This window comes from Mesoplodon mirus (assembly GCF_964341445.2).
Source record: "Mesoplodon mirus genome assembly, chromosome: 14".
Lineage (NCBI taxonomy): Eukaryota > Metazoa > Chordata > Mammalia > Artiodactyla > Ziphiidae > Mesoplodon > Mesoplodon mirus.
In genome coordinates, this window is record NC_138990.1 from 60475316 (window position 1) to 60500606 (window position 25291).

At 43.7% G+C, this 25291-nt stretch overlaps 1 long non-coding RNA gene across 3 annotated transcripts in view; it reads left to right on the forward strand.

The window, feature by feature from the left end:
- The window catches only part of LOC309815998, an 85142-nt gene extending 71000 nt beyond the window's left edge, over positions 1–14142 (forward strand). For 2 of the 3 annotated variants that reach the window (XR_014295943.1, XR_014295945.1), the window contains exons 7-8: positions 2677–2917; positions 12483–14142. This is a non-coding gene — a long non-coding RNA (uncharacterized lncRNA). The remainder of the gene's footprint in view (positions 1–2676; positions 2918–12482) is intronic. The other variant, XR_014295944.1, reaches the window with a different exon arrangement.
- The last annotated feature ends 11149 nt before the right edge of the window (positions 14143–25291 follow it).

Consider the following 25291-nt stretch of genomic DNA (forward strand, 5'->3'; position numbering starts at 1 on the left):
GAAAGTAAATTAGGACTGGTACACTCCTCACTCCCTCCCCCACTCAAGTCACGGTGACGCTCAAAATAAAACAGAAAATCCAGTGACCCTTTGTTTTTAGAATATCCACGCCACTGTCTCTTCTTTCAGAAACTGGGGATTGCTTTTATCAAGGGTCTCCGGCGTTGGGGATCCTACCCCCACGTAGTTCTAACCGTAATTTTTTCTAGCCAGAGTTCATGATGCCCGAGTCCTTTTATAAAAGGAATGTTCCCAGAAGGAAGCCAGCAGGGTCAACGCCACAATGTCCTATGGCCTGGATTACACAGACCTCGTTTTCCTCTAGCTGAGGTCGCGGTGCAGCTTCTTTCCTGTCTTTTTAGGCCCCTCTGTGTTTTCCTTCCCCTGCCCGCGTCCCTACAGCTCTCGCTCCCGTTTTCACCGGTTCCTTCCACCGGCTGAGGACCACTTCCCCGCAGCACGGAGCCTCCGCGCCTTTGAGGACTCTGTCCTCCAGGTGGCAGTAGAGAGCTGCTCCCTGCCCAGCCGCTTACGTCACCTTGTTTACCCGGCTCCGGGTCATTTTTAGATCTAAGATCACAGGATGTTAATTGGGCCAATGATTTCCCATTCATTTTGGCAAAAGGCCCTTCTTGTGGGCGTCGGGACAAGGATGATGTCCTTCTTGACAGTGAGATTTTGCTGCGGGGAGTATTTATTTGCAAAAACTTGGAATTTCATCTTTAGGAGATGGGAAAGCAGCACGTTGGTCTGTGGTATGGGCTTGTTTTGGGGTCACTGTAGTTTTGGAGCCGAACCAGGGTGGCGTTAACTAGGGACAGAGGGGAGTCATCGCCAAAGCCAGCTGAGAGCCCTCAGACAGAGTCTGCCTTTTTACTTCCCCTTCCTCCTTGTAAAATAACTACTCAGCAGGAAAGCATTAGGACTTTGGAACTTGGAGAAATAAGGAAAACGGCTGATTTGGTCAATTTATGTCCTGATACATTGTGGGGAGACGCCTTGAAGCTCAGGGACTGGGAGGCTCCTATTTCAGTTGCCTTCACCCAGAAATTGGACCTGAATATCTCATTGTTATAAATCACAAGTTTCATGGGCTGGAGCTTTTCATCCTAACAACAACAAGCATCACTTATTACTCCTTATTTATTACTTCTACGCTACCCAGCTACTGGTGAGGAAAGGTGAGACACAGAGGAGCTGAATGGCCTAGCTCACTCTCTCATGTCCAAGTTCTGTGTGTGTTTTGCAAAAGTAAAACCTTCAGAAGCCCTGGGATCTCTGCTCTTTCCATACCAGCTTTGGTGGGTAGGGGATGGAAGGAGCTGGGAGTTTGTCTGTGACTGTACAAGAGGTAAAATAAACGAATAGAATTCCTTAATCCCTTACAAGAAGAGAGTAGATGCATCTTACGCTAAGGGAAAGAAAGAAAAACTATAGAGTAATGTAAAAAATAAACGGGCCTCCAAGTTTCTTAAGTACCTGTTTTCCCCAACGACCTCCCATCTCACTCATCCTTTTACACACTCCTGCTGCTGCTGCTGCCACAGGAAAACCAACTCCCAGAGAGGGCAAAGTCCCTCTCCCTCAAGCAGTGTGCAATCCAGCAGAGTAATCACGCTGGCCTGGAGAAATAGATAGTTTTCATGCAGCCAGGAAGGGAAGGAAAATTCAATTCGGTTCCGTTCAACGACCATTTCTTGAGCTCCTAATCTGTGTCAACTACTCAGACAGGCTATATAGGTTATAAAGACATGAAAAAACATGGTTCCTGCCACTGTGGAACTTCAAGTCTAGTAGAGTTTATAGTCATAGGGAGTTTTTTGTTCCATTTTGAAAGCGCATAATGAAAGAAGAATTGAAAGAGACAGAACAATAGAAAGGGAGAATGCCAGGTAAATGGCTTGGAAAAACATTCCTCCGCTTTGGCGTCTACTTGAGAGTGGTGCTGGGGACAGGGCCTGGCAACAAAGGCAGAGATGCTTGGTGGAGAACAGGAGCCCCCCACTCCAGGCACCTGGAGGTTCTAAGGAGGCCGAGAGAGGCAGAAGCGGGAAGCTGCTTGCTCAGGGTCAAACAGGGCATCGAAGGTCAGGGATTTGGAGCCAGTCAACAAGAATCATGTAAACCTCCCGGTATACATCCAGGGCAAGCATTTAGATCCAGCTTCAGTCTCTCACACTTGTGAATAGGAAGAAATCTGTGACTAGGAAGACATAAGTGGCCCCAGGTCCACTTATCACCAGTAAAATCACCTTTTTGAATGCCTTTTGTTAAGAATTTGGTGATAATTCAGATCCATCCTAATCACAGGGAGGAGCAAATGAAGAGAAAGCAAACAATGAAATTTTTAAATTTTTTACAGTTATATAAAAATGTTAAAAGATTTTTAAAAACTTTTTGTTTATAAAACAAATACAGACAACAGCATAAAACAAATGTACAACTTAATACATTATAGGGCAAATGCCCTAGTAACCTTCTAACAATTCAGGAATGGAGACAGAATCATGTCAGGAAGAACTTTTGTTTTTAAGATTTTGTATACATTGTAATTAATTTATTTATTTTAATGTTTATTTTTACTTTGAAGTATAGTGGATTTACAATGTTGTGTTAGTTTCAGGTATACAGCAAAGTGATGCAGTTATAAATATACATATATCCCTTCTTTTTCAGATTCCTTTCCCATATAAGTAGCAAGAACTTTTTAAGCCACAGTAACTGTTGCAGCTTCCAAGGACCAAGTGGACGTGTCACTTGCAGGATGTTCTGAGACCTCCAAGGAAGAAAAGGGCCCTTCAATCATCAATCAAGCAATATTTATTGAGTGTATATAATAATGCCACATACTAAGTATAGGATTGCATCCCCACACATTTACCTGAAGGAGGTGAGAGAAGAAAGAAGCCAGCATTTAGTGAGTGCCTACTGTATGCTAAGTGCTTTACCTATGTTACCCCTAAAAGAGATCAACTAAGCATTAACCCTCACTACAAGTCTGTGAGGCTGGTGTTATCCCCCCTTTACGGTTGAGGATACTGATGCATGGAGAGGTGAAGTAACTTGCTCATAGTCACACGGTAAGTAACAGGCAGCTGGCACTTGAACCCACGCAGCCTGGCTCCAGAGCCATTCTCTTTACCATCTCTCTAAATAGCATGCTAGAAACTTCTGTTTGCCCTCTTAGGTCACTCTCCACCGTTCTCCACCCTGCTCCGTGCTGCAAACCGTATCAATGGGCTCCCTTACCCTTAGGCTTCTAGTTGGGTTTAGCAGTGGGTATCTCAGGCAGGAGGGCAGAGGGAGGGGGAAGCACCCATAGGAGGGTTGTGTCCCTTGATGCATGGTCAGAGCTCTTATCAGGTGGCTCTAAGCACACAGGGTGCGCTCTCCAGGTTCTGGTGACCGCATCTCCGCTCCCCACTTCAGGCCTAGGGGTGGTCAAGTAGCTGTTACTTATTGCACTACCGCTGCGGTTTCCCTGCATCCTGCCCACACCTTTGTAAATAGCCCCTTTATTCAACTCTCCTCAAATTACCCAATTTGAGTTGCCATCTGTTTCCTGCCCAGGTCTGGCCTGGTATAAATAGGAAGTCAGGAAAGCAGCAGCTCAGAGGCCCCTGTCCCTTTGTGGGCAGCATTCCTCATGGGTATAGGACAGTTGCAGGTGAATCAAGACCTGTCATTTGAAAGGCTTCAGAATGTTTGTGTGTGTGTGTGTGTGTGTGTGTGTGTGTGGCCTGGCACTGCAGAGGGAGGTTACCCCCAAAACTATGGGCTTCCTGAGTCAAGACAGACCACAAGCAGTTCTGTTGGTTTAAGGAATCCTAGGCCTTCTGGGAGAAGAGCTAAAGGGAGGAAGCAGAATGTGTGGGGAAGATAAGGAGAGGGGCTCCCATTGCTGTACTGCCTGGGTTCAAGTCCCAGCTCCTTCCCTTACCACCTGTATGACCTCTGGCAGGTCATTTAACATTTCCATGCCTCAGTTTCCCCATCTATAAGGTGTGTTCGTAATGGTAAATTACTCGATAAATGTAATGTCTGGCCCACATTAAAGGTGATATTGTTGAGGGAGCTCAGGAATAAATTTTTTGACCTTTGAGAAATTCAGGTCAGATTCATCTTCCCCACCCTTGGGAATGATGCAGTGGGAAATCAGGAAGCGAACTGTGTGAAGCAGATTGCCATAGCTGGGATCCTGGGAGAAGTATGGAATCCCAAAGGAGACTCAGAGCATGGAACCCTTCCAATCAGTACCTCTTGGCTCTGTCCTGGATTAGGCTGCTACTTAAGAGCACACAGAGCAGATGTCCATCAGAAGACCAGAGCAAATAAAGTTACTAGAAAGATCTCACACTAAGAGAATGAAGAACCTTCTTCTCCCCTTCCCAAAAGCTTCCCTTCTGTAAATATCACTTCTCTCTCCTGCACTGTCAATTTCTCTGTCTCTAAAGGACTGTTCCCATAGGTATATAAAGATGCTCTAATATCTCCTATCTGAAACTCTCCTTTGATTTCATATCCGATTCCATTTCTCTGATTCCATTCACAGCAAAACTTCAAAGAGTTGTCTGTAGATACTTCTTCCCCTCCTGTTCTCTCTTTGGCACAATCCATTGGCATTTCACTCCCTACTGCTCCCCCAAACCTCTATTCTCATGGTCATCCAGTAAGCTCCACATTGCTTCAGCTAATGGTCACCTTACGATCGTCCTTGGCTCTCAGCCGCATTTGGCCCAGTGGGATGACACTCTTCATGTCGACATATCTTCCTGCCTCAGCTTCCGTGGGTCTCTCCTGGATCTCCGCCTTCCTCCCCAAGTTTGTCAGCGTGCAGTGGCAGCAAGCTTGCTACCCGAGAGCTCTCGGGGTGTATGGTGTGCAGAGATTAGCTCATTTATCGGTTCTTCACAGTGCCTCAGGAAATGTGAAGAAACTTCCGTCTTCAGTAACCATTAGATGCATGAGGCTGATGGGAGTTGGAGAAAAGATGGGGAGCCAAGGGGAAACACTGGAGTCGGTGCAGGAATGACTTCTAGTCTATCTGACCTCGCAGCCCCGAGAGCTCCCAGCAGTCAGATGCTGACATTCATCTCTGCATTTGTATGGTCCACTGGTCCTTATTATTCCTGTTTTACAAGGGAAAGAAGGAATGGGATTTATTCATCTTCTTGGACATGGACATATAAGGAGAGGCAGTGCCCTGATAGGGTACTGGGCAGAAGAAACCCCCACCCTTCCCCATCCCTGTCCTGCAGTGTCTCCAGAAAATTAAATCCAGTCTACAACACTTTCCAAACCTTTACCAGAATCAGTCCTCTCTTGAGCAAACTGGATTGGACTTGGGACCAGAGCTTAGTCCCAAGAGATTAGCACCAAGAAGGAAGATTTATCATCTACTTAAGAAATCCAGAGGTAGCTTCAGGGATGGCTGATCCATAGTTCAACAATGTCAGAGAGGCCACACATTCTTCCATTTCTCTGTTCTGCAGCCCCAGCCTGTCTGCCTTGTCTGCAAACAGTCTTCCTCATGATTTTAAGATGGTGGGCACAGTTCTAGGTGTCACATGGAAACACAACAGCATCCAATAGCAGAAGAGGACTGTCTCTTCATATGCCTTTTTAAGCAAGGAAATCTTTCGGAGAATTCCCTCAGCAGACTTATCGTCATATCTCATTGACCAGAATGATCTTATGTGCTTATGTTTGACCAAGAAGAAGACAATCCCCGCCGTTGGTTGTTTCAGTCAGATTTTATTCCTGAAGCAGGAAGGATGGTAATTGTCTAGACAGCCAGCCAGTCCTCTGCTCCATTGTTTGTTTAGCAACATCCCAGAAAAGTCATCTTCCTATTATGTGCAGAGGCTTTGGAGGCACTGACATGATGGTTTAATGTCAACCACTGCAAATGTAGAATCTAAATGCTAGAGATCTTGACTCACAGAGAGGAGGTGTTCAGGGAATGTCCTCTGAAGCAAGGCAGAGGTTCCTGGGCCAGGTTCATTCATGGCCAAGAAGCAGCAGTCTTGGAAGCAGGGCTTGCCAAGGAAGTGAGGGAGCTCCCCAAGCTTCAAGCTGGCACTCAGCTCCCAATTATGATTCCAGATTATTAGCTTTAATTCTGTGAGAAATGAGCATGTCAAAGCCAGAAACCTATGAATTAAAATGTTGACTAATCGAGCTAATTATAGTTCAGTCATCTGAATTTTCACACAATGAGCCCGAGTTCTCATGAAAGCCTTCTCTTGGGCAGGAGGCTTTGATGATGAAGCAGCTATTTATGTCCCAGATCCAGTCCTCCTCATTCTGGCCAGGGAATCCTCACTGGACTGCCTTTTGCTCACTGAAAACCCTGATGGGTTCTGCCCCAGGTTTCTTGAAAGCTGAAGCAAACTCAATTGAAGCAGAGATTATGAAGATGTTGGGAGAAAGATTCCCCTCCCTGGAGAAAGATCTAACCAGTGTGTCAGGATGTCATGATGGGATTCTTTTCATTTTCAGTTTTATTCCAGATTTAAAAATACTTAGGTAATTTACATAACCTAATTATACTTTAGGGAGAACCTCTTCTCACTTCACATGTCTCAGTTATCAGATGCAGAGTGGTATAATAAATTTTAATCACTGTTTAGATGTTCTTTGCTGCAGAGTTAATAATATAGACTAAACCTAAATCTTCGATGAGCTACGGGAGACACTTTTTGGTTGTCACAACTGGGGAGGAGGGATGCTGCTGGCATCTAGTGTGTGAGGCCAGGGATGCTGCTAAACATCCTGCAATGCACAGTTTAGACCCCTACAACAAAGAACTATCTGACCCAAAATGTTAATAGTACTGAGTTTGACACCCTGTGTTAAAGAGTGAAGGTTCACTCAACACTGGTTATCCATTCAAGATGACAGCATTTTTACTTCAATGGTGTTACCTGCCACCAAGATATATTTGGGCAGATTCCTTTACATTTAGCATTTCTGAAATAGTGCTAGGAATAAAGAAGCAGATTAAATCCATGACGATCATAGTCTCAAGTCTTGCAGAAGATGATTAATTCCTCCTAGTCGATACACTTGCTCTTCAGGTAGCTGGCACTTGATGAATAACAATGATGTTTATGGATGCGCAGACCCACTAGTTAGGAGTTCTTCCTGTGTGGATAAAGAAGTAGGTATACAGAACATGATCCACTCAGTATGTTCCTGTCCCCAAACTACCTCTTTTTAAAGGAAGTTTTAATTAATTCTATCATAGGACTTCCCTGGTGGCACAGTTGTTAAGAGTCCACCTGCTAACGCAGGGAACACATGTTCGATCCCTGGTCCGGGAAGATCCCACCTGCCGCAGAGCAACTAAGCTCATGTGCCACAACTACTGAGTCTGCACTCTAGAGCCTGCAAGTCACAACTACTGAGCCCGTGTGCCGCAACTACTGAGCCTGCATGCTGCAACTACTGAAGCCTGCGTGCCTAGAGCCCGTGCTCTGCAACAAGAGAAGCCACCACAATGAGAAGCCCGTGCACCACAACGAAGATTACTTCCCACTCACCACAACTAGAAGAAGCCCATGTGCAGCATCGAAGACCCAATGCAGCCAAAAAAAGAAAAAAAAATTCTATCATGAATATTATAATAGATAAGCAATAACAAGTTTAAAATCACGTGAGATCTAGGTACAAATTGAGTCCTCTTATTATTAAACTTAACTGTTATCAAACTGTGAAGAGCGCCATAGGCCTTACTCTTACTTACTAACTCTTTCCTATTTTATCAACTGCATTTGGAGCTTGAAGTAATTTGCTTTTCAACATACTTTTGACTGTAAAGATGTTCTGTTCTGTCTTGTCCTTTTGGAGAAAGACCACTTAAAAATTGCTTTAAAGAGCACATCCACATAATTTTAAAAAATCAAATAGCCTTAAAAGACTAAAGAAATTCAGCAGTTTCTTTCCTCATTCCTTCCCACCCCTCCTAGTCTTATTTCTTCTGGCATTCACACATTGCTATATTTAAAATAATATGCATGTGCTATTCTCTTTTGGTTCAACAATTTTATTTTATTTTATTTTATTTATTTATTTGGCTGTGCAGGGTCTTAGTTGTGGCACGCAGGATCTTTGTTGTCACGTGTGGGATCTCTGGTTGCGGCCTGTGGGATCTAGCTCCCTGACCAGAGATTGAACCCAGGCCCAATGCATTGGGAGCACTGAGTCTTAGCCACTGGACCACCAGGGAAGTCTCTGGTTCAACAATTTTAAACGTATTAACTTCCTGTTTTGGTAAATGAGGATTTAGCACTCTTTTCAGGTATCCCCTCTGTTTTACCCCCTAGTTCTCCCTACATATTATATATTATAATTTTTGGTTAAATTAGTATTTGGCTTTTACATCATTATACACATGCAAGGAAAGCAGAGCATTGTAGTATACTATTATTTTTCATTATTACTTTTTGTTTTTCCTGATGTTAATAATGGGCTTTTTTTTTTTTTTTTTTTTTTACTAGTGACTACTTTAAATTTCCTCTTTTACAGTGCCTTTGGTCAAAAGTATCACACTTATGACCTAATTTCTCTTTGCAGGGGCCAAATTTAGCTGACATTCTGAGTTTTCAGCCCTGGAATGCCCTCGACCTTATGACTTACTAGAAGGAGACTCCAACCTACAGGCATAGCCCGTTTCCCACCATCAGCTTTATTTTTCCAAAACAGGTCATTCTTCCATCAGAGGTTTTTATCTCCATTTAAGAACCTAGCTCCAGCTCATTTTTTATGGCTTCTTGCTAGGAGCCACGTAAAAGTAAATATTTGAACCCTCATCACTATGGTTTCCTGAGTCACATATCACATATTATTAAACAGCCAACACTGGTTTCTTCAGAAGGTCCCAGGGGCATTACTGGTTCCAACACAGGTGAACACAAATTCAGTAGCTTTTAAAACTACTGGTGGGGTCTTCCCTGGTGGCGCAGTGGTTGAGAGTCCGCCTGCCGATGCAGGGGACACGGGTTCGTGCCCCGGTCCGGGAGGATCCCACATGCCGCGGAGCGGCTGGGCCCATGAGCCATGGCCGCTGAGCCTGCGCGTCCGGAGCCTGTGCTCCGCAACGGGAGAGGCCACAGCAGTGAGAGGCCCGCGTACCGGAAAAAAAAAAAAAAAACTACTGGTGGGCAGCATTTACAGATGGTGGCCTCTAGGACCTGTTTTCTCCTTTTTGGCTTTATGCTGTTGCTAGCTGCCCTTTGGATCCAGGACCTTTAGGATGCCTAACTCAATAATCCTAGACTGTGAACCATTCAGGTGTTTATTTAGAATGGTGTGGAACAAGTAGCAACCATCTTTGGCTTCTGCTTTTACTGAACATGGTCTATCATATCGCCAGGATCCATTGCCCTGTTCCTAGTCCTCTCTATAAGGGTCTATGCTGTTGCCAGTACATATCCCCAGGATCCATTGCCCTGTTCCTAGTCCTCTCTATAAGGGTCTATGCTGTTGCCAGTACCTGGAACCCTGGTATACCTGTCCCCAAGCGTGAGTGGGTCTGCCGTAGAAGATGAGAACACCAATGTTGAGGAGAGCAAACCTCACTAAAACATATGCATGGTTCAATTCATCCAGAAAAGAGCTCATTCAGCAGAGGGTCTCCATCAGAAGAGCTCCTTTCCTGAAGTATGCTGGCCTCTCAAAATGCTGATAGCAGCTTCCTGACTTAGCTAATTCAGCCCTGGTCTGCCTGCTCTTGGAGGATGCTTGATCACGTCAGCTTCCTGGTGATAACTGGCCTGAGTCTATCATGCCTGTGTCTATTCCTATACCCCGTCTTATAGACTTTCTTTACATCCCAAACTGAGCAGTTGTGGAGGGAAGTCAAAGAGTACATGCTACAAAACCTTGAAGCATCTGGATCTCTCCCCAAACTCAGTGACCACTACTTCTAACAGAAAGATGCTCTCACAGATGCTGAAACACTGGCACAGTATCTTTTCCTCAAATGCAGCCTTGGCTTTCTACTTCTGTATTTATTTATTTATTTTTATTTTATTTTTTTTTTCCGTACGCGGGCCTCTCACTGTTGTGGCCTCTCCCGTTGCGGAGCACAGGCTCCGGACGCGCAGGCTCAGCGGCCATGGCTCACGGGCCCAGCCGCTCCACGGCATATGGGATCCTCCCAGACCGGGGCACGAACCCGTATCCCCTGCATCGGCAGGCGGACTCTCAACCACTGCGCCACCAGGGAGGCCCTGTATTTATTTTTAACCAGAACTACATTTAGAAATATATGACCAACTATACTAGTAATAATAGGTGGAAGAAGAGAAGGCGTGTGTATGGATTCATCTTCCTAGGTATGTGTGGGTCCAGTTAATATTTAAAATGGTCTCGAGTTCTCCAAGCACACATTGACTGTCTGATGGGGGAGGTGGTGAGGAGAGGGACAGGTGGCAGTGGGAAAGCTGACCTAAGATTAAAAATTAATGTATTCAATTTTCAAATTAGATCATTGTTGGCAGATGGCTATGAATTTTAATATAATTTTGTATTTAACTTTTTTGGAGGAGATTTAGACTCTGTTATTCACCAACTAGGCAATTTATGAACTCACATTTTGGCTTTAATTCTACCTTATCACAAGGAGAATTATAGGGCTGGAAAAACTCCACCAATCATCCTCTATTGGAAAGAACCACACCCAAAGCCAGCCAGGGCAATAGGGATGCCTAACACGTTTTTCCGAGACCTAATTTAAGGTATTCCACAGCAAGTTTCCTTTGGGAGCAAAGAGTGGTGTGCCACTTTTCCATTCTGTTCACCTCTGCTGTGTTTCCTCTTCCCATGCTCCATGCAGCTGGATAGACTGAGGAATCCCACCCCCACCACAGGCTTCTTCCATCGGCTTCAGCCTCAGTCTTAGTATCTTCAGGAGCCTGCATTCCTGTTCCATGGGCTGTGAAGTTAGGCATGCTGGATCAGGCCACAGCCCTGGGCCAAAAGGGAAGGAGAGTAAACCCCACTTACAGTATGGGATTTGGGCTGGAAGGAACTCACCTGATTCCAGAGGCTGGCCCCACAAGAGTGCTTGGTCTATTCAAGACACAGTGCCCAAAAGGAAAAGAAAGCTTGGGCAAATAGTGGTACTGTAGTGTCCTATTTGGATGGTATGTAGCATGGAGAGATTCCAGGCAGCAGCAATCATGCAGGAATTAGATCCAGCAGATATGTAGTTCTGGAAGAGCTGAATGTTCACGGAGGGTATCAGCAAATGGATGTGGCCACCAAGAGGAGTGTGTTTTCCTTCAGGGAAAGAAATTGGCCAGAAGGCAGGGTATCGGGGCCTTGAATAAGCAGTCTAGGGATCAAAATAAGGCTCAAGGGCTTCCCTGGTGGCGCAGTGGTTGAGAGTCCGCCTGCCGATGCAGGGGACACGGGTTTGTGCCCCGGTCCGGGAAGATCCCACATACCGCGGAGCGGCTGGGCCCGTGAGCCATGGCCGCTGAGCCTGCGCGTCCGGAGCCTGTGCTCCGCAACGGGAGAGGCCACAACAGTGAGAGGCCCGCGTACCGCAAAAAAAAAAAAAATAATAAAATAATAATAATAAGGCTCAAGTTCTAGATGGAAGGTGGGGTCTCTTCTAGTGGTCATTGCTGATGCAGCCCTCCTCACCCCACCCACTCTCTCTGGACACCTAATTATATCTTTGGAGTCAGTGACCACCTTGATGACTTCCTATTTTAGATCTCCAGTCTAGACACCTTACCTGGACTCTGGACCTTCATATTCAGCTGCCCATTGGACCCCTCCACTTACATGTTCAAAAAAACCTCACCAGCTTTCCCCAACCTACTCCTCTTCCTCTGTTCTTTATCTCAAGGAAGGGGCTCGTTCTTGACTCTTCCTTCTTCTCATCCACCATATTTAGTCTTTCATCAGTCCAGTTGCATCTGCCTTCTAAAGAGCTCCTAATTTTCTTCGCTCCTTGCCATTTCACTGTTAATGTCTTCGTTCCGGTCACCATCACCTCTCACGAGAATCTGCACTATAATATCTTAACTGTTCTCCCTGCCTCTAGTCATGCATGTCCTTTGCTAATCCTTCCCCCTAAATACAGCTTTGATTTTTATCTCTCTTTTGCTTAACATGCTTCATTGGTACCCATTGTCCTCAGAATAAAGTGCAAAATTTACTAGCCTGACTTAAAGGCTCCTGACCTGCCCTTCCTGCCTGTCCATCTTCATCTCTTCCCCTTTCCTCCACATCATCCTCCCACCGTATTGAATTTCTTGCAGGTCCCTGAGGAAGCCTTGATTTCTCTGGCGTCCTCAGCTGTGTAAGAGGGGTTCTCACTCTCTTCATCTGAGTAAACCTGACTCATCTTTTAGGGTTCAGTTCGAGGTGTTATCTTCTTGATGACTCTTTCTCTGGGTAGATGCGCCTCCCACAGCCCACATCTCGTCCTTCCCTCATGCTTGTCGCCACTGTGTGTCTTCCAGACTAGACTGTGAACACTTCCAGGCAGAAACCATGTCTCTATCACTGAGGAGCAGCACGGTAATGTGAGACCACAGGCTTCGGAGTCAGCCAGACTTGTATTTGAAAGTCCAACCTGGAGTAAGACACCCTGGGCAAGATTTTGATCATCTCAGGATCTCTGTCTCATTAGCTGCAAAAACAATACTTCCTCATAAGCTGTCATAAGGATTAAATGTGGTAATAACACAAAGCAGCTGGCACTGAGTCTGACACATCATGGATGCTCAGTAAATGTTGGATGAAGAAAGTGCAGGAAGAGAAGCTCCAGACAGAGCTTGTGGTGAGCTGTGAGAGAGCCTCTGTGGGTCAGCACGGCCTCGGCCATCCTGACAGAGATGAGGCAGAGCTGAGTGGAGTTAAGGCCAGATTCTGTCTCCAGAGGAAGTGCTGACTAAGCAAGAGGAAGGTGACATCCAGGGCTGGTGGACAGCAAGACAAGGAAGACCAGAAGCGAATGTGGGAGGTCTCGGTGAGATCGCCTGCAGCATTTGTCTATGACAGGGCCATCACTCCAGGCCCAGCTCCAAGGGGCAGACTTGACAAGTGCCTGAAGCTGGCATTGGACAGTAGGAAGCACATCCTCTCTGACTCGGGAGCTTTAAAAACACACTTGCCTGGTCCCCACCTCCAGAGATTTGGTTTCAAGTGCTCTAAAGTAGACCCAGGGCTGAGCATTTAAAAAAACTCTTCAGAGAATTCTAAGGCAGGGAAGGCTGAGAATCACACTCTAGAATAGAGGAGGTGCCATACTTCATAGGCCAGATAAGGACCAAGTTTGCCCCTATACCCCCAGACTGTTCCCTGAGCATCACTGAGGGGATGGGTGGTGGTAGGTGGCTGCTACTCGCTTGCCTGCCCTGGTGAGGACTGGCTCAGTACCAGAGCAGGCCCATCCACAGACCAAGTGGCAGGGAGCAGGGAGAGACAAGGGTAGAAAAAAATGAGGCTGATGGAGCATAGTCTTTCTGATCTCAAAATCCCAGCCTGCCTCTCCAGCCCCTCCCCAGAGGAGACCAGTTGCTCTTTGGGAGAGGGAGGTCCTTTGGGAAGTGATGGGGTGGAGGAACACCTTCTCTTCCTTCATACCCACTCTGATGGCGCAGGGGAAACCAGCGGGGAGCTGCTGTTCACTTCTCCGGGCGGGGGGAAAACTCAGTGATGGAAGCTTAGAACTCATGGTCATTCTAAGAATGTAAGGAATTTTTTTTAGATAAGTAAGTCCCCAGCCAGCGGCAGAACCCTCTTAGTTTGAAGAGGTCATAAACAAGGATGAGAAAAAAGGAAGGGAGGAACTCATGAAAAATTAGATCTGCTGACATTTGTTTGAAAACTGCCTAGTTCTCCACCCTGTGGATTTCCACAATCTGTATGTGTAAAAGGTAATCAGGATGATGACACCTATTACAGTTCACAAGGAATAGACCCACCAAGAAGTGGTATCATGAAGTGACTTCTAGTAAAAGCTGCCCTTTATTTTATCACCCTGGTGGTCCTCACTAGACCCTGCAAATATTTGATCATGCAAACCCGATTAAAAGTTATTGATCATGAAGAAAGAATATATATATATATTCATATATATATATGTGTATAACTGAATCATTTTGCTGTGCCTCTGAAACTAACACATTGTAAATCAACTATATTTCAATAAAAATTTTTTTCAAGTTATTGATCATGAGTCTATGCAATGTAAAGCAGTCTCTTTCTCAGCTTCTTCCTGGAAGGGAATGAAAAAAAAGATGGCCATGGATCAGTTAGAAGTAAAAGTGGCATCTCCTCTCCTTGACTTTGAGTGCAGAGGCATAGCCCAGGGAAGGAGAGCAGATGGAATAAAAAGTAACAAAGGGCAAGAGGTTTACCTGTTCCTGACCTTGATGTGCTCCCATCTCCCTAATCCCACCCCACCCTCATCACCCTTCACCTATATACACCTGTATATACACCTATACCTCTTATCACCTTATTGTAATTTCAGTGCTGTACAAAACTAAAGCTTTTGTGTCAACAAAGTATTCCCTCCTTCCCCCACAAAAGAGCATGAAATTTTGTAAAGCGGCTCATTACCTTCCTGGAACTTAGCTCATTGTAGAAAGACCTGAAATTAAAGGGGCTTCCGTTCCCTACGGGCAGAGACTCTACATAGACTATTTTAGTTCAAGCATCTCTTCCTTTTTGTAAATTAACAGCTCAAGTCTCTATTGATTTAACATGCTGTCCCTGTGATGCAGTGGGGATTTCACACAACTAATGAGGACAGGCCGTTCTGTGATTACTTAACCCTTCCGGTCCTTTGTTTTTCATATTTTCTTTAAAATGAAAACAACTCAAATACATGAATCTCTTAGAGCGAACAAGACAGAAATGTCTGCACTTCCTCTTGTATTTTAAATATATATTAAAATATACTGTCAAAATAAGGGAATTTCAGTCTGTGTCTCTGCAATGTCCTTCTGATTTTTTTGTAAAAGAGCAGGCTCCATGATACATTAGGACAAGAAGCAAGTGACTGGGCAGGGGAGGGAGGGAGGAATGAATATAAGCCTTCATTTTCTTTCTTGGGTCTCTGTCTCTCTGCCTTAGAGTAAGTCTGGGGCTGTGCTTGCTTGCGATGATATCAGCTTGCTGTGGGTAGAAATTATGATGGACTAAATTAGGAACCATGACCTCAGTGTAGGAAGAAGGAGGAGGAGAAAAGAAGGGAGGCCAGAGCTGCTGTTTAAAGTACAGTTAATGGAATAATTGCCAGGATCCATCAGGTACTTTATACAAAATTGAATTGTCAGGGAGGATTCTCCACCCCCCCCAACTCTTTTTTATTGAGGAAGAGGCAAAGTCCTTTTACCTCATGATTTTAAGGGCAAGGAAAGTCTTCCAAATTATGGGGGTGAGGGAGAGAGAAAAAAGAAGCATTATTACCCAGGCCACTTAGCAAATGTTCAATGAGCACCTGCTATGTGCAGAAGCCTGAGCTGGGTGGAGGAGAGACCCCACCCCCGTCATGGAATGTGGAGTTGCCTGGGTGGAGAGCTCACTCCACCTGGAGTGACATCCTGGCTTGGGCCCTGCTTAGACAATGTCTCAGTCTCACACACTATTATAAGTTGGTAAAGTTTGTCTCTGGAATCCTCCTCTCCACCCCTACCTTGTCTGGGGTCATTGCTGTGTGGTTGACAGGTATTGCTCTTGTGGCCCCCAGCCAGGACTCTTCCCTTTTGTCTGTCTTAGCTCTTTCCTGAGTAGGGTAGTTGAAAGAGCCCTCCCTGGGTGAATTTTGGCGAGTCAATTCACTTCTTGGAGTCTCAACTTTTTCTGTAAATAAGAATAGTAATAACACGAACATTGTGAGGATTAAATTAAATAATGAATGTGAATTAACCACAGCTAATTTTTATAGAGATTGTAGCCTATGACAGGTACTGTGCTGCTAAATGTTCTGTGTACAACATCCCATTTCATCCTTCCAACAGCCAGTCATGCAGGCGTTCTCATCCCCCTTTTACAGGTGAGGAAACTGAGGCTTAGAGATTAAGTAGCCTGCCCAAGTCACAGTGCTAGTTCCTTTAGGTGTTAGGATTTGAATTCAGTTGTGTCTTACTCCAAAGTCCATGCTGGTAACCCCAGTGCCCCACTGCCTCTATAAATCTCCCTGTAAAATGCTTTGTCAACAGAAGATAATTTTATTAGATACAGCTAATACACAGAACCATTTATTATTTGACAGATCTGAAGGTACCAAAGACCACATCATTTGCATACAAAAAGTGCAGAACAATTAATTTACATAGAATTTCAGGCTTTTACAGGTGAAAGGGAACTTTGAGATGATCTAGGCTGTGTTGTTCAAACTCAGCTTCTGAGAGGCCCCGTACTGAGCTATGCTTTTATCTGTTTTAAAATTTATTATGATTTCTAAGTAGGATTTTGTCTAAGACTTACTGTTTTCTAATTCACTCACTGTCATTTTACAGCGGCCTTTTGGCGGGGCATTAAGAGATAAAAGAGACTCAAGATTTCCTGACTTCTGTGCAGGTCTCTCTTTACACCTCAGGGCTAACTCTTGACACGATGTGTCCAATATGGTAAAGAACTGAGAATATGAAAAATTATAATCCAGAGAGACTTTTTCAAGGGAATTTCTTTTTTTTATTTTTTTTTATTTTTTTATTTTTTTATTTTTTGCTTTATAACAGATTTAATCAGTTATACATATACATATGTTCCCATATCCCCTCCCTTTTGCGTCTCCCTCCCACCCTCCCTATCCCACCCCTCCAGGCGGTCACAAAGCACCGAGCTGATCTCCCTGTGCTATGCGGCTGCTTCCCACTAGCTATCTACCTTACGTTTGGTAGTGTATATATGTCCATGCCGCTCTTTCACTTTGTCACAGCTTACCCTTCCCCCTCCCCATATCCTCAAGTCCATTCTCTAGTAGGTCTATGTCTTTATTCCTGTCTTACCCCTATGTTCTTCATGACATTTTTTTTTCTTAAATTCAAGGGAATTTCTTAAGAATGCACATAAATCTGGCTGATCTAAGCAAAGGCAGTGAAGGACTCAACAAGTAGAAAGTAATTAGACATGGTAACAAAAATGAGGAAAAAAGATTTCAAGGGGGGCTTGGAAATGATGTCAGTGATAACTATTATGTTGTTGTCTCCTGTGGGAATAAGCAGATAAATACCATCCAGTGAGGCCCTTAAATTCATTTGTTCATTCAACCATCATTTATGAAACAGCTACTGTTTTTCAGGCACTGTACTAGGCAGAGGGACCACAAAGATGAATGTCCCTGCACTCAAGGGGTTGACTAACTGGAGTGGGAGGTGAGGAGGCATCGGCATGAGTGTGGTGAGAGCAATGATAGAGATTTACAAAGAGTCCTGGGAATACTTTGAGAGGAGACATCTCATCCTAGCATTAGTGGGGAGAGGATGGTGGTCAGGAAACCCTTCCCAGAAGATGTAACACCTGAGAAGAATTTAAATTAGAGGAAATTGACATGGGAGGACATTGTTCTGGCCTTAAATAGAAGAGAATTTAGGTTTTTTTCTACCTTTTTCTGATGAGGCAGAGATGGGCCATCCAGCAAGTCTCCTTGACCATAAGCCACAAACTGATCAAAACCCTAACCACATTGCCTCAGGGCTATTGCTAACGAGAAGTTCTGCTTTCAATTACTATAAATAGTTTCTTTTTACAAAGATGAAAACAGCTATTCTTCAGAATCAGAGCTGGGTGGCATTTTCCTCAGTGATCACTTGGGTCTCATCTCCTTTGGATGATTTCTAAATAAGCGTATGCTGTGGGAGCCACGCTACATATCTATTGGGTACTTGAGAAAATACAAAAATGAAGTGTACTAGTTAGGGAAGGCTAAATTGTTGAAACAAATGGACCCTAAAATACAGTGGCTGAAATCCAGCAGAAGTTTATCACTAATAAATTGGAGAATATTCCAAGTCAGCAGCAGCTCTCTTCCACATGGAGAATTGTAGCCCCAAGCTCCTCCATCTGAGATTCTGCTTCCCTGGGGCCTTGATGTCTATGTTCAGTTAGAGGATGGGGAAATAACGAGTAAACACTTTCTGAAAGAGCTACACCCATGACAGCACATATCATTTTTTCTTGCATTTTATTGGCAAAAATTAGTCACATGGCCACATGTGGTTGCAGGATCTGCTGGGAAATGTGTTTCCAGACTGAGCAGCTGATTTCAAGCACAGCCGTTGATAAGGAAGAAGATTTTGATGGGCAGCTACTGCTTTCATCGTATAAACTGAGAGAAAGAAAATGGATAATCACAGAAGATCTAAGCTAGAAAGTTATTAATAAAAATGGCTCTCACAGGGACTCCCCTGGTGGTCCAGAGGTTAAGACTTCACGCTCCCAATGCAGGGGGCCCGGGTTCAATCCCTGGCCAGGGCACAAGATCCCACAGGCCACAACTAAAAGATCCCGCATGCTGCAAATAGAAGATCCTGCACACGGCAGCGAAGACCCCACACGCGGCAACGAAGATCCTGCATGCCACAACTAAGACCCGGCACAGCCAAATAAATAAATAAATTTTTTTAATAAAAGGGTGGGGAGCCACTGCAGAGCCCTGAATGAAGATGAGGCTCCCTGCCCTGGGAAGACCTTTAAAAAAAAAAAAAAAAAAGAATGGCTCTCACAAATCAACAAGTGGTACACCTTAAAGTTACTCAAGGTTATATGTCAATTATACCTCAATAGAGCTGGGAAAGAAGAAAAGCATGCTTCTTAGTTCCAGAGCATTTTATAGTCATTCGCTTGGTAATATCAAAGGATTTATCAACCCCTTCAAGTGGGTCCCCAACAAGGGTCCTCCTGCCCAGTGTCATTGGAGCCAATCGAACAAGACCAAGTTTGGTTCAAAGCAAATTTCTATCCTTTAATCAAAGAATGGAGAGGTGCAGCCTTGCGCGCTAGAGCACACGCTCTCAGGACAGGCCGTGGGCGTGGGCGGGGCTGCTTCATAGGGAGCTTGGCAGTCGGTGAACGGAAGGGAGTGGAGTTCCCGCAGGGAGTGGGCGGAGGGATTGGCTGAGCCGGGCGCGGTGCCGGGTGCAGCGTCTCTGCACACGGCCTGCCACCGCCATCTTGAATTGGGTGTAGTTTGCCGCTTCTGCACACGGTCCCGAAGCTGAAGTGTGGGGTGCAGCCACGTCACACCAGGATCTCTGGTCTGAGGTGCCGGGGGCAGGGCTTCTGCACACAGCACCCTGTGAGCAAGTGAAACCAGACTAAGCACGAAGGAAAGGAAAAAAAAAGGTTAGACTTTATTACCCAGATTCTATTTTTATTTCCTGAGTATTGTTAATGGGCTTTGCCAGTGACACCTGCCTGCTTTCTTACAAGCGTCAGAAAAAAGCCTCTTCGTAAATGGAAAACACAGGGCCTCAGCCACAACCAGGTGATTGCTTGTTGGTTAAAACGCTGATTAGTTTAAAAATATTTAAGGAATCTAACAACTAGGTAGATAATATCAACAGAAGTAAATCATGAGCAACTGTCAGATTTTTCCAGTCAGAGCAATTTAGTAATACGACAAATATTTTTCAATGCCTTTCCTGCACTGAATACTTTGGAGTAATATAAAAAAAGACGTTGTCATTTGAAAATTTAAAAAATATATGTGTGTGTATATGTATGTATAAATGAAGATTGAAATAGAAGTGATATAGCCCAGTGATACTACTGATTGCCAAATGGATTGCACAGAAGCAAAATGTAGGTATGGTTAGAAGCATGGAGAAAGCAGGATTTGGGCAAAGTCTCGAAGTGGATGTGAAATGTTCATAGGCATAATGGATAGGAAGGCATTATGTATGTGAAAGTTCCAGAACTAAAAGAGAACAGAGAGAAGATTGTGGATAAAGGGATGACGTTGAGTCATTATGGTGGTGATTCTTTATGCATGGGGTGAGGGTGGGCAAAATAGGAAGCAGTCTTCTCCCTATGGAGCAGAAATGAGGCAGAAAGTTGTGTGTGTTGCTTTAACAGCTCTCTAAGTAATGCTCTTATATGTCTTCTCTGAAACATTTTGAAATACTATTTAAATATGTTATATTCGTTTATTGAAAATATTTTGCTTTTGTTTAAACCTGGAGTAGACTTCAAGTTTTGAAGCACCCGAAAAAATCTTTCAAACAAAAATTAAGATTCCACTTAGTATAACCGTAACTGGTACACTGTGCTTAATAAGTGGCCAGTTGATTATTGAATTGATAGACACCTTAAGGTACGTTTACAGAATAACGTGGGATAGGCAGAATTCTGAAGGTGTCCCTCAAGATTCCTGTCCCTGATTATTCAGTCAAAACTATTATAAGTAGTGGTGTGAAGCAGCTATAATTATGGTCCCAAATTAGTTGCCCTTAAGACACAGAGAGCTGTTTAAAAGCAGAGCTTTTTCTCTGGTCGGTAGCAGAAGAAGCAGAGATTGGAAGTGTAAGGACTCAATTTACCATGGCTGACTTTGAAGATGGAGGAGGCCATGTGAGAAGCAAGGTGGGTAGTCTCTAAGAGCAGACAGTGGCCCCTGGATGACAACCAGCTGCCAGACACTAGATTCTACCAACAAGCCAAATGAAGTTGGAAGCAGATTGTTTCCAAAAGCCTCCAGAAAAGAGCCCCACCTGGCCAACACTTTGATTTTGACCTTGTGATACTCTAAGCTGAGAGCCCAGTTGAGCCTGCCCAGTCTTTTGTCCTACAGAACTAAGAGTTAGTAAATAAATATTGTTTTGAGCTGCTAAATTTACAGCTATTTGTTACATAACTAGAAAACTAATATAAGCAGATACCTGAATTCAGTTAAGCAGAGGTTGTACACTTCAAGACTCAGCTCCAATCCTCTGTGAAAACTTTCCTGATCACCCCAGAGTGATCCTTTTCTCCTCTTTAGTCCTATTGGACTTTATTTTTATCATTTCAGAGTTAGATATCACAGTATTGCCTGGTACTTTGTGTACAGGACCTTTTTATGTCCCTAGATGGTAAGCTCCTTGATGGCAAGGAATCCAGTCTTTATGGTTCTGCTTCTAAGAGTATGGGAGCATAGGAGGAGGTGGTAGGCAAGACTGATTTTCAAGAATTTTCTACCAACAAAAGCAAATGAAATGTTCTTGAGAAAGAGCAAGTAGCTATCGTTTTCTCTCAATAAGAACCTGAGACAGCATTCAGCTGCTAGGATCAAGGTTACGGACCTCCTGTAACTGCCAGCCTGACCAGTCGCTACATCATGGGCAAACCAGAATGACTAGTCTGACTCCTAAAGGTATAATTGAGACCCTTCTAGTTATAAGTCTGTTTTATTCTTAGTGCCAGTTATTACTCCATAAACATCACTTCATCCAGTCCCTGTCAGCTGCTGAGGCTGTGACCATGGCAGGGTGGTAAGCCCTGACTTGAAAATTATTGATACAATGTCCTTTTCTTAGGTAATCACATGAAGACAGTCTTACCAGCTTCCAGGAGCAATAGTCTTTATTTTTTTTCCTATAAATTTATTTATTTTATTTTTTATTTTTGGCTGTGTTGGGTCTTCATTGCTGCGCGTGGGCTTTCTCTAGTTGCGGCGAGGGGGTGCTACTCTTCCTTGTGGTGTGCGGGCTTCTCATTGCGAAGCACGTGCTCTAGGCACGTGGTCTTCAGCAGTTGTGGCACGCGGGCTCAGTAGTTGTGGCTTACGGGCTCTAGAGCACAGGTTCAGTAGTTGTAGTGCACGGACTTAACTGCTCCATGGCATGTGGGATCTTCCCAGACCAGGGCTCGAACCTGTGACCCCTGCACTGGCAGGCAGATTCTTAACCACTGCACCACCAGGGAAGCCCAGCAATATCCTTTATTTCTGAGAAACTCTCTCATGCATATGTATTTCTAATATGAGTGGATTTTATCCTTTTATCAGTACCTTTATGTGTGACCCACTAATGTAAATAACAAATTTTAAAAGCACCCAGCACATTTTATACACCTGTAGACTGATTCTGTAATGAGTTAGCAACGTTCTTATGTAGTTCAGGAAGAAAATGTCTGCTCCAGGACAGAGAATTAATTTCTCCTTCATTCCCCCATAGATAGGAAAGGAAGAATGATCCTCTTTTGAGGTGCCCTATAGTGCTAGAAGGAGTGATCAGACAATGCCTGAAATAGAAGAGTTTTGCTTGGGACCAGTGTTTAACCTGAGGTTATAATGCCTGGTTTTACGAAACTCTCATGACAATAAAATGGTGATTTTATTTGTTAAGTTTCAGAAACTAAATCAAACACAGGTTTAAATTTTTTTTCAGATAAGAAAGATTTTTAAGTTTACTAGCAATATTTTTACTGGACTTTCTCAGCCTCATGCTGTAATTGTCTTTTTATTTTTAGACTGATCTGTCTACCCATTTTCCAGTTTTGCAGTAATTCAGAAAGTATCCTAAACTCAGCCTACTCAGTCAGCCCTCCCCCTCCACCACATTCAAATTCAAATCCAGGATGTTCTACCTCCAAAATATCTTTCAAAAACATTCTCATTTTTCCATCTTTATCCTCACTGCATTGGTTAAGGTCCCCAGTCTCTCAGACGGTCTTTCCTGAAAACTAGACCTGGAATTATTTTTCTAAAACAACAATCTAGTCACGTCATTCACTGTTTTGCTTAAAATGTTCTGTCCCGCCGCCAGAGTATACTTCAAACTCCTGAGCCAGACGGGTTGTATCTTTGCCTGCTTTACTAGCCTTACCTCCTGCCTTCACCCACATCCTTTACTTCTTCAGTGTTTCTCAAAATTCTGTCCTTGCACCATCCCCAAGAAAATCACCACTTATTGGGAATTCCCTGGTGGTCCAGTGGTTAGGACTCCGCGCTTTCACTGCTGAGGGTGAGGTTTCCATCCCTGCTAGGGGAACTAAGATCCTACAAGCTGTATGGTACGACCAAAAAAAATCCTGGGTCCTGTCTGAGGTCTATAGAATCAGAAACCGTGAGGTACGGGGCCAGAAATATGCATTGTTAAACTCTGGGTTGATTCTCAGGCAACATGAAGAATTCGGTAACTGCCAGGAGCATTTGCCAACTACTTGTTCAATGTCCCACATTCTCTCCCCTACATGCCTTAACCTTGTGCTGTGTGACACACACACACTCACACACACGCACACACACACAGTTTTTTCTTTTTTTTGCCTGGCTGAGTTTGGACTCTGCTTCTAAATTAGTTCTAAATCTTCCTTAAGAGTCACCTATGGCAAACCTTCCTTGACTCCCCTAGGCTGGCTGAAGAGCTAACCTCTGTATTGCCCTTAAGGCATACAAGTGCAATTTGTTATTGTTGCTGCTGGTTACTTGTCTATTTCACTGCCAGGTGAGCTGTTTACAAAAAGCACTGTTTCTTTCACCTGTGTCCCCAGAGTCAGAGTCCTGGGAATGTAGTTAGTGGTCCCTAAAGAGTATTTGTGAATGTGTGAATAAATAAATGCACAATTTTAAGATCCTATTAAGAAAACATAATTACCATAAAAAAGATAAAAATTTTAAAAACCTGGGAGTATGATTAATCCAGACAATCATGTCTGGGAAAATTGATTTAAAAAGACAAAGAAAGAAAACATAATTGATATAGAGGGAAAAATTAAAAGAGCTTTTCAAACTCAAGGAATTTTGCTTTTCTCTGGTAGATAGTCATTGGTTGTGACTGATAGCATCAATGATTCCAATAGCTATCACTGATAGATTGCCCTGTTAGAGATAAAAATTCCTGCTTCTCTGAACTGTTTATTTCTTCCTGATGATGTTCTGAGTTTGGATGCACTGTGCTATAGGAAGCATAGATGAATCTGGGAGTTGGACAGTGCTGCCAAATACTAGCTGTATAACTTCAGGCAAATTGTTTTTCTCTGAGTCTCCTTCCTTATTATGTAAGTCAGAGAAGACTTTCTACATATGCCCAGAGGGAATAATACATGTTCTCATAGAGGGAAAATGGGATGTAATGAAATAAAGTGTGTAAGACATACTAGGTAGTGAAAAAAATTATTATTCTCTTTATAGTAAGAAAAAACCTAGATTGTTTCTGAGTTTCTATTGTATGTCAAATATTTTATTAGATATTAGGGAGGGAAGAGGAATGCAAAAAATAGTGCATATACCTTCTAATTCAAGAGATAGTGTTTTGAAAGAGCTTACAATATACTGAGGATTATAAATAAACTAAAAAATCCACTTAGGGCTTCCCTGGTGGCGCAGTGGTTGAGAGTCCGCCTGCCGATGCAGGGGACACGGGTTCGTGCCCCGGTCCGGGAGGATCCCACACGCTGCGGAGCGGCTGGGCCCGTGAGCCATGGCCGCTGAGCCTGCGCGTCCGGAGCCTGTGCTCCGCAACGGGAGAGGCCACAGCAGTGAGAGGCCCGCGTACCGCAAAAAAAAAAAAAAAATCCACTTAATTTTTTTAGAAAGAAAAAGAACTCAGCTACAAGGAGACTGCTAGTTGTTCTCCAGAATCCAGTCTCTCCTTATTCTACAGTGGTAGAACCCCTAATTTTAAGCCAAGTATGTTGCCACCTGGAAAAAAGACTGCATTTCCCAGCCTCCCTCACTGTTAGATGTGACCATGTACCTGAGTTCTGGCTAATGGTATATGCATAAATATAGTGTAAGTAAATTCCAGGAAGCATTCTTAAAAAGAGGTAGCTACTACTTCCTTCCATTTTCTCCTTTCTGCTGATGGACTGGGACTTTGATAATTGGGGATAGACAAGTCATCTTGGGTCATAGTGTAGAAGCTGCATATTGAGGATGGAGAAGAAGCAAAATTCAAGGAGCTTGGCTCCTGCTGGTCCCATGATGCCATCATGCCAGCCCCAAATTGCCTATGTTTATTTGAGGCACAAATGAACTTTAATGCACTGGTGTTTGGGGCTTTCCTTCATTCACAGCTGAAGTTTATCCTAACTAAAACAAACTAATACTAACTTACAAAACTTCAATCTGCTTTTAAGTTTTTAATGGAGAAAGGCTTATGTTATAATAAGTGGAAACAATGCAGAAGGCAAAATTGTGTACGTGTACACATAGAGGATATATAGGAAGAAAATATACCAAATTATTAACTTGTTGGTTTAGGATGGTAGAATAATGGGTAGGTTCTTTCCTGTTTCATATTTTTCTGTACTTCCCCAATTTTTTTATCTGACCAATTTTTATTTTTAATTTAATTTTTATTTTATATTGGAGTATAGCTGATTTACAATATTG